We start from the raw sequence: 19,875 nt of genomic DNA on the forward strand, positions 1-19,875 counted from the left end.
TCTGCTCTGCCCAAGGATGGGACACAGGGAGACACTTCCCGATGGAAGGTGGTTATGGACTGAGCCCGGCAGCACCCGAGTGCTCCTGTCCTTTGGGGGGTCAGCAGGATCGCCCCATCCCAAGTGCTCCGGGCGCAGGAAGCCGAAGGCACAGAGGCAGTTTTCCAGGCTCCATTCCCAAGGAGCTGCAGCTCCAAACTCCCAGAGTGCTCCTGGCATGGGACGAAAATAGTTTTCCTCTTGTGAGGACACCACAAGAGCTGTTTAACCCCTTCAGCACCGCAGGACCAGCGCCACCAACCACCGCATCCAGCGCATGGAAGGGCTTGGGGGAAGGCAGCAGAGCGATGGCACCGGATGCCTGAGGGATACTGGGAAGGGAAACTGCCGAAGGAGCTGCTCTAAGTTGTGGCTGCACTTCCAGCAGCAGAGTGAGTGCAATGGAGTGATGGAACCTGCCCGAGGGGAGACTGAGCTGAGCTCTGAGGCAGAAGCTGTTCCCTGTGAGGGTGCTGAGGCGCTGGCACAGGGTACCCAGAGAAGCTGTGGCTGCCCCATCCCTGGCAGTGCTCAAGGCCAGGTTGGACACAGGGGCTTGGAGCAGCTGCTCCATGGAAGGGGTCCCTGCCTGTGGCAGGGGTTGGAGCTGGAGGAGCTTTAAGGTCCCTTCAACCCAAACCAGGTCAGGATCCTGCAGTTCTGTTTCATTGCAGAATCACAGCTCCTATCCCAATGCTGTGACTTTTTAAGCCATCAGAAGGGAAATGTTCAAGGAATGAGAGATACTGAAGAGCATCTCTAGCTACCCCACCACAGAGCCCAGACCCAGCTGCTCGGAGCCAACTTGGGCACTCCTGTTGTTCTGCTTTTCAATGCGATGATGGTGAAAGGTGCAGGTTGTGACACTGGGATCCCGTCTTTTAGCAACGTTACTCAATCCCATCAACAGCACCCAGAGAATTCCAGAGGAAGATTTAGCCCCAAATGAGGGTTTCAAACCATTACATTTGCAGAATAAGACAAGCTGCAGATTCCCTAAGAAGATTAAGGCTTAAAAACTATGTCCCAGGTACCAGAACTTGGCAGTTTTGCTGGAATTCCCTCCTCAACCAAGCGAGATAAGGAAACTCCTGGACCTTCTGGAAGGTAAAGGGAGTGCTCAGCAGAAAAGGGGCCAGAAGTAAAGCACAGAACTCCCCTCCTGGGCCATCAATGGCACTTACATTACAGCCTTCAACCAGTGCTGGTGTTCACTGGGCAGGGGAGCCAGGGGCTGCGGTAACCCTTTGGTTAAGCTGGTCCATAGATGGGGAGAGCATCGCTTGAGGAACAGCAGGAAGTCAGATACAGGAAAGAACTTCCCGGCTTTTCCAGCACATCCTCCTTTTGGAGGCTTATTTCCCAGCATTTATACTCTACTGGATGCCAAGTGCTGCCAAATCCTATGGAAGTGCCTTCAAGGGGAATTACTTCTAGAGCTGGGAGAGACCCATGTACTCAGGATGCCAGCTGCAAAGTGCTCCATACGGATCCTGACACTGCTTCAGCAGAGCTCCAGTTCTGCGTTACTCTGCCCTCTCCAATCCCATCACTCACACACACCAGTGTGCAGGAAAACAGGGAATCCTGGGCTGAACACCCCCCAGAAAACCCAGGCTGAAGCTTTGGGAACACACGGCTCTAATCTAATCTCCTGCAGTCAAAACTGGCTGTTTTCAGACCAAAGTGCAAGTGTATTTTGACTTCTCTCCCTCCTTAGCCTGAAGTGTCTCAGTTATTACATTACCAAGCTCCTTCCTCGCTCCCCAAACAACCCCCTTGATCTACCTGAGCTTTTCCTGATGTTCCCCAGAATCCAGCCAAGTGCGGATGGAAACCTGCAGGACACAAAGACCAAGAGCTTCCAATGATGCAGCTCAGAAGGAAACCCCAACCCCAGCTTCTCTTCCAGGGACTTTTTGCTCTTCAAGCCCTTGCAAACCTGGCTCCTGTAAGCAGGGCCTGGGCAGTGCTTGGCAGCACCCACAGCAAACACAGCAGGGTTGAGATGCTGCATGGAGAACGCATCACAAAGCCCAGCTCAGCACAAAGGGAGCATCTCTCTCTGCATCAGGCAGGCTCAGAGCACCCACATCATGATGGGGTTGGCTGCTCCTGCATGGAAACACCCGTGAGTGTCTGGGGCTCCAGGCTGGAGCCGACACAAGCACACAGTTGATGGCTTCAGATGGGGCAGAGGGGGACAGGAGAGCTCTCACAAACACAATGATTCCTCAACAAGGCCACATCTCTGAACACCTGAGTTTGATCCATGTAGGAGCAACGTTAGAAAGAGAGCTCCAAAAGGTGACATTTCCAGACAAAGAACCTTAAAGCAACCGTCTGGGTAGACCAGCTTCGTTTCATGGTGGGTTTGGGAGCTCTAGTCCCTTATCCAGAAGCACTAATGGATGTCATGCTATCACCTGAAGGAACAGAGAGCTGTGAGAGGGAATGAGGGAAACCTGGGAGTGAAACAGGGAGGAAAAGGACACTGTTTGTGTCATTAACTGTACAATAAGGAATTTAAACTGAACCAGGAATTAAGAGACTCTAACCCTGACAAAGAGGCTGCATTGGAGCCAGGTCCCAACCACTCCATACATCTGGTTCGCACCCATCCACGTCCACCTTCATAAGGACTGCACAGGTAGAGCCAAGTCACTGAGTGCAGGAACAGCACCAAACACCTGAGTGTCAGGAGCAGAGGCAAGAGGAGGAACCAGAACATCCTCTGCTAACAGGAGAGACTCCGAGATCAAAAGGGGTTGGTTTGGGGTTCGTGTTCCAACAGCACACTTGGAACTACAGCTCAGTTACTGTGGTGAGTGTGAAGAGCTCCATCACCACAATGCTCCCCATCCAGATCAATTCAGATCAACCCCATGGGCTCTGCACCCCCAGCCCGAGGCCAAACCCTGCCCAGCTCCCTCCATCCTCAGCAAGCAGTTGCAGTGAACTGGTTTTAATCAGCTGCAATCTCATCCCCGATGGTGCCAGTCTCTGTGGCTTGTTGGATAAACATGTTTTTCAAGAACTGGAATGACTCTGCTCTGGTTTTCAGCTGCAGAGGGTGTTTCTGGCAGGGGAAGGGGGTGTCTCCCCTCTATGCAAAGAGCCAGAGTGATGAAACGCAGGTGCAGAACTGCTTGGCAGAATGGGGAACAGGGGGAGAGGGATGCGGGCATGGATTCACCCTCCTTCACCCAGTGCCCAACAAGCCTAAGGAACAAGACTGCAAAGCTCTGGGTCTCTCATTAGGAGAGATAGAGACCGAAGCAAGCAGCATCAGGACTGGAAGCACAGGAGGAGCCTTTCACCCATGCTGTGCTGGGGAAGCTGGGGGCTCCCCACTGCTCCAGTGACACAGTCCTCAGCTCACTTGCACAGTAACAACCCACAAGGGCATAACTTGAGTTTCCCCAACTCTGTGGTTTCCAGACCTGGCCAGGGTGTGTGTGGGGAATGACACCGCTCAGAGCCCCAAATAAGGGAATGAGCCAGCAGCCTGGCACAGCCCCAGCCCCACACCTATTTACAGAGCACAGCCCCGAGCCTCACACGCAGCCTGATGTGGGTGCACACAGCATCCCCTACCTGAGCCTGACAGGGAGCCCTGGCACCCCAAGCACAGCTGTCCTGAAAGCAGGAACACTGTAGGGTTCATCTGCACCCCTAGTCCTGCAGTAGGAAGGGGAAAGGCAACACAAGGTGCCACTGTCAGCCGTGAGATCGAGGGGGGATTGGGCTTGAGCAAGGCAAACCAGTGGTAACCAATGTGGAAGGGTCCCTCGAGCAGAACAGGCAAAGGGATGCTGAGGATGGGTGAAACTCAGTGGCTTCAAGTAAAGCACCATCCACCTCGCACAAAAACAAAGGCATTTTGGGTAGAAAACAAGCCAGGGTGTCACAACTCCACCAGCAGCGCTTGCCAAGAGATCTCCTTATCAAGTTTGTGTATCTAAATGTCCCGAGGGATCAATAACATGCGCAATATTCAGATGAGCTCTTTAATTACCTCTCTGCTCTTCATCATCATAATTCTCAGGCTTCACACAGGAGTAAGTCACCCATCAGGTCTCAACCGACAGGATTCACACGCTGTGGTTCCCAAGCTGCCTGTTAAAGCATCACCTTCAGGTTCACAGTCTCTGGTCCAGCCCAAGGAATCCCCACATCCCTCTCAGGATACCTTTGCTAAAGGGAGGAGGAAAAGCAGAGGAACTGGAACTACCTTCAGCAGGAACTTGAATGGAGCCTGGAGGGGAGCAGTTTGGAGGGCACCAGTTTGCAGGGCACCAGTTTGCAGGGCACCAGTTTGCACCAGGGCACCAGTTTGGAGGGCACCAGTTTGGAGGGCACCAGTTTGCAGGGCACCAGTTTGCACCAGGGCACCAGTTTGGAGGGCACCAGTTTGCAGGGCACCAGTTTGCAGGGCACCAGTTTGCAGGGCACCAGTTTGCAGGGCACCAGTTTGCAGGGCTGCTCTGCTCCAGCTCCCAGCCTTGCTGCTCATCCCAACTTGCAAGATTTAGCTAAAGCTGACAAGTAAAAAGTTGATCTCAAGTTTTCCCAGCCCAGAAGAGGTTGGGTTTGTGCCATGCACCAACCACCCCACAGATGCTGCTTCCCACCGACCTTCCGGGTTCATTTGGCTTCTTTTTTGCCTATTCATGGGCTTGCCCACAAAGAGTCTCTGCAGAATCTATTAAGCCCTGTTGCTACACAGTCCAGAAGCTTCTCTGGGTGATGCTCCTGTTCCATCCCGCACTGCAGCCCACACGGCCCCTCCACATCAGTGATCTTCCACCAGTTCCAGGCATCAAGTTAATGCTGGCCTTAACTGCAAGGGTTACCCAGGATCTTGGAGCATAACCTGAAGGGAAATCAGGGTTCTGATGCAGAGCCCACACAGATGAGAGTTCAGCTGAGCTGCTCCAAGTGATGCCAGGATCAGTCTTGTGCAGAAAACCATCTCCCCACTGGGATCCTTCAGGGAAAGCTGCACCATGAGCCACAGTCTTCCTGTTTTCAGGAATAGGGATGGAAAAGCTGCTCCACATGTCATCCCCCTCCCCCAGAAGGGAATGCCCCTGCCTGCATTGGCACAGATGGCATTTCACTGTTCTACAATGAAAACCACAACATGTGAGGTTTATGCCGTGCGTGAAGCACATCCCACAGTGCCAGGGCCATGTGTCCAATGGCAGCACCTCATTCTGCTGGAGCCAGGATTTGCTGAGATCCTATTAAACATGAATGCCTTGGGTTTACTTCCTCTAATTCCCACAAGCATTTCAAAGCTCCTGATCCCATGGCTGTTTCCGAACACACTGGGCACAGCAAACAGGCCATGGCAGGGAAGCTTGCTCCCACCTCCGGCCACAGGAACGAGGTATTCATACCCTTAGGTATGAAATCCCACTATTCCATTGTCTGACTGATTTCAGGACCAGGAAAGCCTTCAGGATTTGACCCCCTTTCCCTATGGAGCAGCAGCATCCCACCCCAGCCTGAAGCAAGGCTGGTGCTAAGGATGGGGCCTGGAGCACAGGGGCTGTGGCTTCAGCTGCCAGCACTGAGCAGTCCCCATCTCCATTGAGGCTGGAAGCAAGGAGTAACCAGCACCACCCCTGCAAGGCTGTGCTGAGCTTAGGGAGCAGGCAAGAGGAAAGCTGCCTTGAACATCAGCTCCTCACACACAGGGCAATTGGGTGTTTGGGCTCCAAAAGGGACAAGATGCTTCCTGTCAGAACCCATTTCAAGACTACCTGAAAACTCCATCAAGGCCTCATTCTTATCTCCCATTGAAAGCTCTAAGAGGAGCCTTTATCCTTTCAGCTCCAGTCATCTGGCACCCTAATGCAAAGAGCCCATCATAAACTCCTTCTTCTTATGGCTATTAAACAGGGAAAGGGGAGTGGGTAAGCAAAGAGATGGCCTTGAGCCCAGCTCTTACCTCCCCAGCCCTTACCCTGCTTGTGTGAGCTCCATCAAACCTGATTGCAAAGCAATAAGCATCTTTTGGAGGGTGCTGTCACCCACTATTGTCAGGGCTTCCCTGCTAAAGGCTGATGATAAAGTGCTCTTAGAACCTCCCACACAGTTCAACACTGTCCTTGTCACTTGATGGGTGCAGGGATAAGGGACCATCACCCACTACCACTTGGGGACCTCACTTCCTAAATGGCCAACTCTATTCAACTGAAGGGAGTGGAAATGGGAATGGTGTTACCTTCACATCAGAGCTTATCCCCTGCCTGGTGGAAAGGCTCTTTTCCTGCTTGTTGCCATCCCCCAGCTCCCATTCCCACTGCTGGAGTGAGGGCCCCAAGAGGCACAGATTGTGCTGGATGCCTGGAAGCAGGGAACTGCCTCCTGGTCCACAGAGACTGGAGCAGAACCAGTGTACAGGGATACGGCCAAGCCAGGAGGTGACACCAAACCCATTGACACTGAGCCCTTTCCTGCCGCAGGACACCACAAGGAGCAGGGAAACACAGGCAGGTTCTCAGTCACCTCCTGACTGTCAAAGGAACTGGAGAGCACCTCTTCCAAACCCAGGTCCTCCCAGCAGAGCTTCAGCTGGAAGAGCAAATACCAGGGTCTCCAAAGAGCCGAGTCCCAGGCAAACCCTCACGTGGGGTCACCCGAAGCCAGGCAGGAAAACCCCTTGACTCTTGCCAGATCCTCTTGGGGTGGTTTCCTTTTGGGAAGGAAAACAGGGGAGGATGGGGAGAGAGCAGGAAAGGGACCAGCAAAGAAGGAGCAGAAGCTGAAGAGCTTCACCCACTGCGAAGAGGAGGAGAATAAAGCCCAAACGAGAGGCAGTGAGAAAGGATTGATCTAAAGAGCCCCTGGATACCTGAACAAGCCTTGGAACTCCTGGGACACGTTAGGATTCCAGCCCCTTTGGTGCCCTGTGCCCTTTGGTGGCCTTGCACATCACGGGCTCAACCTCACAACACCCTTCCCCAAGCCTCCCATGGGAAACAGGAGGTGACAGGGGTTAAATCTTCAGCCATAAAAGCTGATGGAGACTAAAATGAAAGGATCTCGGCCCCACTTTGCAGGTTTCCTTTGGAACACACACTGGGACCCATCCGCAGCCACCAACACACCGAGGTTTGAGTGACTGCACCCGAGACAACAGAAACCCCCTCCTCCAGCAGGCCGGGTGAGGATGAGGATGAGGATGAGGATGGAGGATGAGGATGAGGATGGAGGATGAGGATGGAGGATGAGGATGAGGATGGAGGATGAGGATGGAGGATGAGGATGAGGATGGAGGATGAGGATGGAGGATGAGGATGGAGGATGAGGATGGAGGATGAGGATGAGGATGGAGGATGAGGATGGAGGATGAGGATGGAGGATGAGGATGGAGGATGAGGATGGAGGATGAGGATGGAGGATGAGGATGGAGGATGAGGATGGAGGATGAGGATGGAGGATGAGGATGGAGGATGAGGATGGAGGATGAGGATGGAGGATGAGGATGGAGGATGAGGATGGAGGATGAGGAGGTACCGCAGCGCGCAGGGCACGAGCTGGTCCTGAGCACCAATCTTCCAGATGCCATAGCAGGGACAAACACATGGGGTGCACCCACTGCACCTGCAGCCTGCACCGGCCCCAGGAGCCCCAGACCAGCACCACCCTGCACTCAAGCTGCGATGCTGAGCTGCAGCAAACCCCACTGCTCATCAAGCCAAGGAGAGAAAAGGGCATTGCTCTGCTGCACTTAGCTTCATTTCAAGCAACACATCCCAACTTCCATTCCCAAAGAGTCCAAAAGAAGGCAAAACTTCCCCAGTTTTGCCCCATCCAGCCCAAACAGCCTCAGCAGATGATGCTTTTCCCCTCCAAATGCCCCTTTGCTCATGCAGCGAGAGGCAGGGCGCTGCTTTCCAGCCTCACTGTACTACAGAGGAACACAGCAGGTCCCAGAGCCCATGCAGGGAGAGCTGCTCCGGACTGAGGAGGTGGGAAAGCTGAAGAGGGAATTCCTCCCTGCCCATAGCTGCAGCCTCCCGAAGTGATCCCAAGCTGGTTCCCACTGGAGAGGGCCCAGACCTGACACACCAACAAGCCAAAGAACACCATTAAAAGGGAACAGAGCAGGCAGGGAAGTGCTGAGCAGCAAAAAGCCACCCATAGGGAACTGGGTATTAGTAAACCTTCACCTTTGTTCTGTCCCTCTGCCACAATTCCCTCTCCTATTCCCCACCTAGGAGTGGACACATGATTCACCTGATGTGCACGGGGCATTCAGAGCAGTGCAAAGCAGAGAACACACCACAGAGACATGAATAACCTCCAACATTCCAGATGGTGCCCAAGGAATAAAGCAGGAACTGTGTGAGGTCCCCACGTCCCACAGATGGCCAGTTCCCAGGTGAAGGGGTGCCACGGAAATGCACCCAAGGAGGCAAGAAAAGCCTAAAAACCCCAAGCCAGAGGGTCCCCAGGAAGTCTCTTGCCCATCAATTGTAGCATAGCACATACAGAAGCAGAATGTCCACAACTAAAACACCAAACTTCACTTTTTAAGGGCACAAACACATCCTCTTGCCATGGATTCTAACACCAGGAGAGGAGGGAAGAGTGCTCATGTCTCACTGCCCCCATCACCAAAACACCTTCACAACACTGCACCTGCAGCCCATGCACAACCTTGGTGTCTCTGGTGGGGCCCATGGAGCAGGCTCTGCAGGCAGGAGGGCTGGACCTGCACAGCAATGGGGCACACAGCTTCCTACCTGCCACGAGCAGGCTCTGGGAGACAAGCAGAGCAGGCACATAACTGCTCACTGCCCTCAGAGGAAGGCAGTGAGAAACCAAAGGAGCAAAGGGAACCTAAGGCTCACGGTTCAGATGTGCACAGGACCCAAAACCTCAGCTCAGGGCCTCAAGAGCTGCATTTTCCAATGCATGTTACACTCAATGCCTCCTCTCAGCGAGTAGCATCCAGATACTGCACCTGCAGGTCTGTGCTTCAAAACATGCTCAATGAAAACCTCCTAAATGTCATGGCATTTGCCACTCAGAAGTTACACATGAAGCCAGTGCTCCATCCAGAGAGGAAGCCTTGCTGGTTGCCACAGCACCCACCAGCTCCATCCTTCCCAGGCTCTTGTACCGCATCCACTGAGTTTCAATGGCTTGGTGATAACCTGGACACCACCTCAGGAGGCAATGGGGCATCCCAATGAACTCTTGGCTTAAAATACTCCCAGCACCTGGAAGATGCCACAAGATGACTTCAACTTCCTTGCTTTCCTTGAAGCATCATTCCTCCTTTCACCCCCTGCAGTGGTCCAGCAGGAAGGACTCAATATGCTTGTACCTATGAATGGGTAGGGCTGAGAAGAGCACACCAGAGAGAGAAGTGTAAGCCCATAAGCCCAGAGCTCTTTCTCAATTACAGCTCCTTTGATGGCAAAGGGTAAGTCCAGCTCAAGCCCGAGGCCACGCAGAGAGGTCCCTTCAAGGACCAAATCTCATACCTGTATCCATGTGCTGCTGCCTGGATGAAGCCTTCTCACCTCACCCAAAGCTCACACCCATCCCCAGGATAGCAGCACTCCCAATTGGAATCACTGATTTCCAGCAGCTCCACGTGTGAGTGCTGGCCTGGAATTACCACAGGAAAGTCGTAAGGCAGTTATATTAAGTTCCAGCATTAGCATACTGACACTGCATCATCCGCCAGCAGTGTTGCATCATCACCCTGATGTAACCTCATGGCGATGTAATGCTCGTAGGGATGGTGTTAGCTACTCCTCTGTGCTTCCAGCTCTGGGGAAAGAGGAATACCCAGCTTCCCCCATCCCACTCCACTGCTGGATACGACTCACTCCTCCTGTTAAGTCAAGCAAGGCAGGTTTTACTTCAAGCACAGAACCTGGTCCCTTTCATCCCTCACACAGCTCAAGCACTGGTAGCAGCAGCTCTTTTCCCAAGTAGAACTCCTAAGAGCATCAGCCTGTTGCTCACCCACAGACACAAAGTGAGGAGCTTTAACAGCCTCAGCCTCACCCCAAGCTGCTCCCTGGTGTCAAAACCAGAGAGCTGGAGGCAGAAAAACCCCAAACCCGAGTCCCCAGTGCTGGTGACCCCAGCAGAGCCTCGCTGCCTCCAGGATATCCTGCCCCTTCCCTTGTCCATGCAGCGAGCAATGGGGTGTGAGGCACAGGAACACTGCTCTCTGTCTGTCACCATCTCAGGTGGCTGCGAGGTGGCAATGACCACAGTGACCAGCTCCCCTCTCTGTATGCAGCATGGTCCTTCCTTACAGTGCTCAGGGAGGGGGGGATCAGCCTCCCCATGGCCCAAACCCCAGTGTGGTATCACCACCACATCCCTGCAGGTACCATCCTAAGAGCTGGTGGGACCATTTCTCAGCAGCACAGAGCCCAGGAGAGCATCACACGTTGTCTTACACAAAAAAGCTGTCCATGTGCTACACATCCCTCTATTTCTTACTGTCTTCTGCTGGCTCCTGCCTTCATCTCCCTACCACCACCTCATCCTCTCCACCAACAGCATGTCTTTTATGCTCCTGCTTCTCCCTACCCATGTCTCCTTCCACTTGAGACACTGGTCAATAGCTTGTCTGGAAGAAAGCAGTGTTCCCTCCTCTTCTCCTGCTGATGTATGGCAGCTTCCAGCCTGCTGGCATGTCTCTTATTCCCCAAGGCCCCTCCGTTTCACTTCCTGTGTAACTGTCTCTCCAAGCAGCTCTGCTACCTCTGCTTCCAGCTGTGTTTGCAGGAGAGAAACATGAAAGTCAAACACCTGCAAAAGAAGCTGGAAACGAGGATCAGGACCATGCCTGCGAATCAGTGCTCTGTGTCAGTGCAGCCATCAGCTTAGGAACCTCTGGGTTTACCGGTAAACCCCCTGGCAAAGGGTTTAGTGCACAAAGTACAGGAACACACGGGCATGGAGCAGCCAGGAAAGAGCCAAGCGAGAGGAGAACCCGAACCATGGGCTGTAAACCGGAGAACACAACCCAGCAGCAGAGGCTCCGGAGCCGTGCGCGCATCCCGAGCACGGAACGGGCTTCCCCATCTCCGCCGTCCCAAAGCTGCGGTTCCCGGTGCCGGGGTCTGCCCAGGCAGCGCCCCCCCCGCGGCCGGCAGGACCGTGCCCCCTGCAGCCTTCCCCCGGTACCGGCGGCTGCGGGGGGCGCACGTCGAGCCGCAGGAAGGGCGGGCGGGGACTCTTATTGTGACACGGGCCGCAGCCTGGCCGCCAGCCGGGAGCGTGCCACGGCGGGGGCTGCCCGGCCCGGCCGCTTCCCCCCCCCCTCCCCGACCCCCGAGGGGCCGGTCCCACCGCACCGGGGGGGGGGGGGAGCGGATCCCGGGGCACCGGCAGCCCCTGCCCCCGGCCCGAGCGGCCGCAGAGGAGGAGGAGGAGGAGGAGGAAGAGGAAGCAGCCGGCGGAAAGCCCGCAACAACTTTCCGAAACAAACGCCTCGCTTGCGGCCGTCCCGGCGCCGAACAAAAGCCGGCGGCGACCCCGGGGCTCGGGGAGGGAGCCCCGGCACCGAAGCTCCCGTTCCCCGGCGGGGATGCGCCCCGGGAGCCCCGTTTCCTGCCCCCCTGTCCGCGGGCAGGGGCACGCACTCCCTCCCCGGCGGCCGCTCATCCCTCACCCCCCGGCGGCCGCGGGGCCGGACTTTGCACTTTCTCCGGGCTGGAGAGGGCTGAGCGCGGTCCCCGCACGGCCCCGGCAGCGCACACGCATCCCTACTGGTACTGGTACTATCGGTACTGGTACTACTGGTACTACTGGTACTGCCGCCGCCGCCGCCGCCTCGCCCTCCCCAAGACAATAAACCCGACGAGAACTTTTAATGTGGGCACTCACACGCCTCGGAGCCTCCCCGCCGCTCCCGGCGCATCCCGAGCGCCGCTCCCCGGCCTCCGCTCCGCTCCTCGCCGGCCCCGTGTCCGCCCCGCCGGGGATCCCCGTTCAGCCCCGTCCGCCGCCGCTCCCCCCTGCCAAATAATGCGCTCCTCACACATGGAGTCGCGGCGTCACTCGGCGGAGCATGCGCGGGGCGGTCCCGGCACGGGGCGGCCCGTCCTGCGCTGCGGGCACGGCGGCGGCGGCGGCAGGACCCAGCGCCGCTTCCGGGCAATGGTGGAGCAGGTCTGTGACCCGGGGCGCCATTGGCCGGAGGGGGTCGCGGCACATGGTAGGCGGGCGGGGATTGGCTGCGGCCGGGTCGGGGGCGCCGCAACGGGAGGAGCGGGTCCCGCCGCGGCGCCCGGGGCCACGTGGAGCGGGAGCAGCGGCGGCTCCGGCCCCGCAGAGCGCTTTGTTCTCGGGAGGAAGCGGAGAGCATCGTCCCGCTCGGTGCACGGCACCGGGCACACGGGAGCATCCCGAGGCCTGGCTATGGAGCGGGCGGCGGGGCCCGGTTCGGGTCTGGAGCTGGCTTGAAGACGGTAACGAGGCGCTCTGAGCAGGCAGCGCTAGCAGGAGATGCGCTCTCGCACCCGAGAGCCTCGGGTAGCTCCTGTCGGGGCTGAGAAAGCGGCTTGAAAACACCGTTAAATGCTCACCCCCCGTCAGCGGTGGGTGCACGGGGAGCTCAGTTCCGAGCCACAGCAAAGCCGCACGTCCCACATCCCAGCTCCTGCCCCGCACCGGCAGAGCTGCGGTGGGAGCCGATGCTGCTCGGTCCGAACAAGGGAAACCAGACACCGAAACAATAATCATGGAATGGGTTGTGTTGAAAGGGGCCTTAAAGCTCCTCCAGTTCCAACCCCTGCCATGGGCAGGGACCCCTTCCACTGGAGCAGCTGCTCCAAGCCCCTGTGTCCAACCTGGCCTTGAGCACTGCCAGGGATGGGGCAGCCACAGCTGCTCTGGGCACCCTGTGCCAGCGCCTCACTCCCTATTTCAATATTAAAACCTATTTGCCAGGTAGAGAGTATCTGCTGGTAGGGATATTGCTAAACCCTGACTCCAGGAGTGGAGCACAGCACCAGGAATCTTCACAGCCAAGTGTCAGCACACCCTTAATGTGAATATCCTCCCTTTAGGGCCTTGTACCTGCAAAGGGAACACTCGGGTGCTGTGCATCACTGTGCTACACCTGTATGAAAATAGGCAGCTTTATATTAGTAACATTATTGAATTGTAATTAAATATGACAAATTAAAATCCAGTAGTTCACAATGAGAGAAGCCATTCATGTTGTTCTTCTGAAGATACTTCCAGCCTTCCAAAGGCAAAGTCTGTAGATTATATGGACTAAATACTTCATCCTTCCTGTGTATTTAAATGCTACACAATCTACACTCTTCATCAGAACACCACCCAGTGCAGCAAACACGGGGATATCCGCTTTGTTGTGACACCAGCACAGTCTGGTGTTGGGATGTGAGAAAAGAGAAGGACTTTTTACGGAGAGGAGCTTGGGACAAGGGCCTGTAGGGACAGGCCAAGGGGAATGGCTTGAACCTGCCTGAGGGGAGACTGAGCTGAGCTCTGAGGCAGAAGCTGTTCCCTGTGAGGGTGCTGAGGCGCTGGCACAGGGTGCCCAGAGAAGCTGTGGCTGCCCCATCCCTGGCAGTGCTCAAGGCCAGGTTGGACACAGGGGCTTGGAGCAGCTGCTCCAGTGGAAGGGGTCCCTGCCCTGGCAGGGATTGGAGCTGGAGGAGCTTTAAGGTCCCTTCCAACCCAAACCAGGCTGGGATTCTGTGAATAAAACCCAACAATTCCATCAAAATTCCCAAGTGTCCCCAGAGAAACTCTGAGAACTGAGATACTTTTTCCTCCAGGCACATCCCAATGTAGGTCACGGAAGAACAACCACAAAGCTCAAGGCAGACCTGGTAGACTTGGTCATCTCCCTGCAACCACCGGCAGTGGCGGGATGCCCGGAACACGCTGCTCCTGCAGCCAGAACAGGCTGAACGAGTTCTGGAGCTCAGCAGCCCGGACGTGGGGTGGTAAAGGCAGAGGAGGAGGCCCTGAGCCCGACTGACACTGCTGCAAGCTCCAGCTTGGCCCCTCTGGTCCCTTCGCCTCCGTGATAAGTGAGGGGCTGGTGTCAGACCCAGGGACAAAGCAGCCTGAAACAGGCATTTTTGGAAGTAAAAAAGGCAACTTCAGCACCTTTACAGGATGAGGTTTATCTCTTCCATTGCTGGCCAGAAGCTTGAAACAAACACACCACATCCTTCAGTAGTTAAAGGAAGAAAAGGATAAACCTAAACATGCTGCAACAGTGCTCCAGATCTGAAGAACACAACTGTAAGGTGGCTAAGAACCAACAGAATCCCAGAAGCCAAGTGATGGTCCTTTACTTAGCTTCCATCAAAACTATTTCCATGCCAAGTGCAGGCCACAGCTCCCATCAGCTGCTGGGGACAATGGGAACTGGTTCAGGAATAGGGTGAGGTGGTACATGGCTGAGTTTTGACAAGAACTGAGCTGCTTGAGGGTTAGTATAGGACCTATATGGCCGGGTCTGTGCCCATCTGCCTCCTGTGGGGAGCAAGGCTTCCATGCGGAACGCCAGGAGCTGAGCTTGGGAACAGTCAGAATTCCCGGATTTAAGCACTGAGGCAAATGATCCAAAATAGAAATGAAAATTCATTTCTCTGGAACTGAAAAAACTGGACAGATCAGGAAGTTCTGGATGAGATGGGAGCATGTGCACAGGTGCCTGCAGCCAACACAGCGCCTTTGGTGTGGGAGCACCTGCCCCTGCCTGCTTGGAAGAGGCTCCATGGGAGCTCTGCTCCAGTTCCACACACGCTCCATGGACTATTGATTGTGCTCACAAGGGGGGAGAACAAAGTTCACCAGTACTGTGAGAGCTGCCAAAGCCACCCCAGCCTCGGGTCGCTCGGCTCCATCCTCACATCCATCCATCCTGGGACACGTGGTGCTGGCAAAGGGTGAGTCAGAGCCACGGAGCCGGTCCTTGGGGCCTGCCCCTCCACAGCACCTCTGGCCTGCACAGCACCACGTGCCCTGCAGTGCCTGCCCCTGCTCCAGAGGAGAACTAACTGGGATATCCTTGCAGCACAGTTCCCATCTCCTGCAGCTTCCTGGGAGCTTTAACTGGCACAAAGAGGCCTCAAGCTGGTGGGTGAGACCAGCCCAGATCCCAGGCTCCCTCCCCACTGGTTCTGCCCATCACTGAATATTCCCAAGAATCCATTTCATCTGGATCCACCAGCCTATTTTTAACTGTCTGCTTGCAGCCCGCAAGTGTGATACGCCAAAAGCCAACCAGGAGCCCTCCCAAACCTCACTGCTGTTATCACTGTGCAAGAGATAAGGCTCAGTCCATGAGTCTCTTCTCTAGCGTGGAATCCTTTTCCAGAGCAGACTATGGGATACACTGAGGAATCTGCCTACAAGGAGTCTGGCAGCCTTTGGAAATGGGAATGGGGTGGGTTTCCATTGTGTTTCACCTCCGCTAGCTCAGCTCTTCAGGGTGGGAATACTGTGAGTGTTAAGAATGAGCTTCGGTAATGAACACTTCCAGTTGTCTATAACATTTTGCTTGAGCCCTGATTAAATAACATTCACCTTACTAATTCACCCCTGTATCCGTGTCCATGTACTCTGGAAGCCTGGGCAGTGAAGGCAGCAGTGGAGCTGACACACCACTGCTAGTAGGAACTGTGACCAAAAGCTCCGTTTCTAGTTCCCCCTAAACACCAAAGACAGTGTCCTGTTTATCTGCAGTGTCCTGGGGAAGGCAGGGGCTGTTCCTGAGGCCAGGCTGTCACTGGGAAGAAGACATTGTTATTAATCAGATTGAGTGTCATTAATCAGATTTAACCCAGTCAGGGGTTACCGGTTGTCAAAGTGGACACAGAAAAGCTCCATTCTGGGTTTGGTTTGGGGGCTCAGCCCCTGCAAATGGAGGGTTTCAAGGTGGGGAGGGAACGCATCCCACACGGTAAATGGGGTTGTAGTTGCAGCCTGAGTAACTCCACCTAAATTCCACAGATGGATTTGAGCAATTCCCAGTAGTTTGTTCTCTCAATCCTGCATCAGACTAGATTCCTAATGGAGATTAATGCTCACACAATCAGGCGTCTGTCTGCATGGATGCCATGACAGCCACAGCTCTCTGTGGTTTAACAGACAAGATCCCTAAAGATGGAGTAACTGAGAAGCTGATGGAACATGTCTGTAGAACTCAAGCTCTGCCTGTGCAAGACCTTCTCTTCCCAGTGATATAGCTGGGATGGAAATCAGATCCATGGTCAGCACATGGTTGACACTGAGGCTGTGTCTGACCTGAGCCTGACACACCAGGACCAGAACCAAGGCAGGCTGAGCTCAAACACTGAACTCTTGCCACAGGAATGAACTTGGTACAATCTGGTTTCGAAGGGACTGCAGTAAAAAGAGAGAGAAAGAGCAAAAAGTAGGAACTTGGAGTGAAACACCTGCAGAATCCTGTCCCTTCAGGAGAATCCAGCCTTATCCTCCAGCCATTGCAGGCTTCCCCAGGGATCAGCATCAGAACCTGCACTGCCTCCAAAGACAACTGTCCCATGTTGCTACAGCATCACCTCCTTGAGCATCACTGCAGTCAGTAAAAGCCACTTCTCTGCACCTCTCAGCCAGCTTCCTGTTAAACCTTCCCAACGTGGCCTGGGTTTGCTGGAACTCGGGGTGTTAGTTCTGCAAGGTGAACACTCCGAGTCCTCTGCCCCCTCAAGGACCTGTGTGGGTGCTTGTAAGGTGCCAGTAGAGCTTTTACCCCACGGTTACGTTGCGGTGGGCAGGCTGATGTAAAGCCCAAGGTCTGAGGAAGCAGAGCCAGGCTTTACTGAGCTGAATGAAGTCTGACACCTCATCAGAGCCCGCTGCGTTGTGACAACCTGGCTTTTCCCAAGGATCATGAGTCTTACACCACGTTTACTACGAGCATTTATTAACATTGCTCCTTCTGGCAATAAGCTGTGCATTATCAGCACGTGACAGATGCCAGTCTCGGCCCCTAAGCCCAGCTCCCCCCGCAGCACTGTACTGGGTCAGCTCTGTAACCTGCTTTCCTGCTGGAAAGCAAGACTTACAAATTAGATTCATTTCTAAATTTAGTGTTGATGGGATCAGTCATTGCTGCTCTGAGCTTTTCCAGGCAGATTGCAAGGGGAAAGGATTCCTAAAGCCACGACTACACCTTGGGTCAAGCTTACACAAGTGCTGCGCTGCCCATTGCAGTGCACTCAGGGGGGTTGTTGCCACCTCATTGGAATGAACAGGGAGCTTTTGTTGGAAGACCAAGACTGGGGGGGGGGGATTCCTTCAGAAACACTCTTCTATTGGAACAGGACTGCCCAAAGCACAGCTGCACTTCCCCTGGGTCTGACAGGAAACAGGGCTGCTGACCAGGCCTAAGCATCAGTTGAGCCTTGCTCTGGGGTGCAGAGGGAGGAACCACAGCCCCACTCTGCTGAATCCACCTCTGCTGGTTTAAGTGCAAGCAAAAAGGACAGCCCAGTTCTTATCTCCAGCCCTCTGGAGAGTTGACATCCTTGGCATTGTATCCCAAGAGGAAGGAAGTTTCTCACTTCCCAAGCTATTTCAGTTATATAAATCAATTGTTGAGGGATAGTTCCACTGGGCTGCACATAGGAACCAAGGTACTCGGGCTTAGATGGTCACTGGAGATCATCAGCTAGGAATTCAAACTGTAATGCTTGGGAATTTATCAGGAATCCTATTGCCAAGGCAGGTTCCTTTAGACCTAAGCCCCAGAGATTGTCACCAAATCCAAACCATCCTCCTCATTTTCTCCAGCCTCTTTGGAGCTTCCCTGGCTTCCCGCTGGGCGAGTTGGTTCCTTGGCATAAAGAACTTATAAGGGATTATTGGGAAGGGGGTGGATTAGAAGATGGAGTTCTCTGGCAAAGGGAAAGCTGCTCTAGGCTGCGCAAACCAATACAAGGATGGAACAAATCCTGACAATCCCTCTGGTAGCTCCATGAGCATGAGGCCACTGGTTTACTACAGCAGGCAACCAAAAGCCACCATGGCAGGAATGGTTCCCAGACTTGGGCTTGGCACTAACACCCTGATTCCTGCTCCCAGCAAGGCCCAGATCTGTCCCAAGCCAGGGAAGCTGAAGGATGAACTGATGGCATGGCCCATGCAAGGAACCTGCTGTAAAATGGAAGTACCATCCAACACAGCAGCTCACACGTGGCGGCAGCATGTCCAGATAGCTGTTCCTAGGGAAGCTCGCAGGATACTCCACAGAGCATCCCTCACAACACGGGTCAATGGGATTTATTGGATAAAAGTATTTATTATCCTATTCTGAAAGTAACTCAGGGCATCTCTGTATGTAACCAACCAAGCAGGTAGGACCACTGGCCTCCAAGATGCTCTTGGATGCTCCTCAGCAGCCAGCCCTACCTGAACACCCACGGAACAGCAGCTCGATGACTCCAGTGCTTCCTAAACTATACCCACCACCTTGCTCCAAAGGAAAGGGAATTAGCCTCAAAAAGGCTATCCTTAGAGTGGGTTTGTGACATGGCTGTGACCCACTGAATCCATCTCCACTATTCCATTCCCTACCTGCCTTTGGAACACCAACCAGACGCAGCAGGCTCCCTAAATGCAATGAAGATTCCAGGGTGGGAAGTGTCTGATCTCCCTTTGGCTCAAAGAGCTGAACTCCTATCGAGATAAGAGACATTCAGTTCTACCTGCCTCTTCTTTTGTGCTGCAGTGAGGTTAACTTCAGTAGCCTCTTAGAGACTCCTTCAAGCCAGAAACTGGGTAAACTTTGGATGAAAGCTAATTCCCATTCTCCAAGTAGCTTTCCAATGCAAAGCTAGTGAGTTTGTGTCCTTTCTGGAACAGTTTGGATTCATAAGCCCCCAGCTGGTTGCTTGTGGACAAGTTTCTTCCTGCAAGACCCTCTGAAACTGCTCATGGTAACAGGGAATGAGGATGTTTAAAGTGAAGCCAAGTGGGAGACACGAACCAGGCGGCAGCATCTTGCCTGCCTCAGGTAGGCAGCAGGATGGAGGGCACGGGCACACAGAGGCACTGTCAGCTTGATGTGTGCGGAGCCATCAGCTGCTTTACTCCCTGGGAGATGCAGTCGCTGCTGGAACAAGATTGGGCTCATGTAAGATGTGCCATGAAACTCTTGAGGAAGCCTGGGGAAAAGGAGTCACCTGGACCATGGAGAAGCTCAATCTTAAAACTGCCCCTTAAAAATACACTTTTTTCCCCCTTTAAACTTTGTGTTTGGTGCACTCAGGAGCACTTTAGCACTTCACACAAGGCGCATGCAGCTTAGTTCATACCACTGATGTCTGAGTTGCTCAGGACTTATACTTAAGGGTCCTTCCCAACTGAGAGCAAAAAGAGAAGCTTTTCCTTCCCTTCTACCTTGTTCTTGTTTGGAACCTGCTCCTAAATGCTGCAAAGAGTCAGAATTTGCCACGTTCATTGCTCCCAAGCACTTAAACTGACCCTATTCTGTTACCTACAGCCCCTAGCACAGCACCCGCAGCCTGTGAGCATCCTCCCGGAGCCTCTCACCGCACTTGTCACAAAGACAGGAGTGGGGGAACGCGGAAGACGGAGCATTAGGAATGAATGAGATGCTCCAGCAGCCCCTCCATGGCTTCTGCCGGGGCCGGGGGGAGCAGAAGGTGTTAGACCACAGACAGGACACAACTTTATTAGCAATGGAGCTCGTACAAACCGAACCCCCCCCCCCAGCAGCACCGGTGGAGCCCGGCCCGGCCCCAGCACCTCCATCTTACGTCCTGCCCTGAGCCCCGCTCCCTGCCCCCACGGCCGGGTTCTTGT

At 54.4% G+C, this 19,875-nt stretch overlaps 1 protein-coding gene across 3 annotated transcripts in view; it reads right to left on the reverse strand.

Annotated features, from left to right (window-relative positions):
- The window catches only part of GATAD2A (GATA zinc finger domain containing 2A), a 48,506-nt gene that overhangs the window by 28,052 nt on the left and 579 nt on the right, over nt 1-19,875 (reverse strand). Inside the window, exon 1 of one of the 3 annotated variants that reach the window (XM_034070647.1) lies at nt 11,920-12,009. The exons of 1 other annotated variant lie outside the window; for it this stretch is intronic. The gene's annotated coding sequence lies outside the window, so the exon portion shown is untranslated. Of the gene's footprint in view, nt 1-4,057; nt 4,109-11,919; nt 12,010-19,875 lie in introns of those variants that run through there. One more of the 3 variants, XM_034070649.1, reaches the window with a different exon arrangement.

The sequence above is a fragment of the Melopsittacus undulatus genome, chromosome 19 (assembly GCF_012275295.1).
Source record: "Melopsittacus undulatus isolate bMelUnd1 chromosome 19, bMelUnd1.mat.Z, whole genome shotgun sequence".
Classification (NCBI taxonomy): Eukaryota; Metazoa; Chordata; class Aves; order Psittaciformes; family Psittaculidae; genus Melopsittacus; species Melopsittacus undulatus.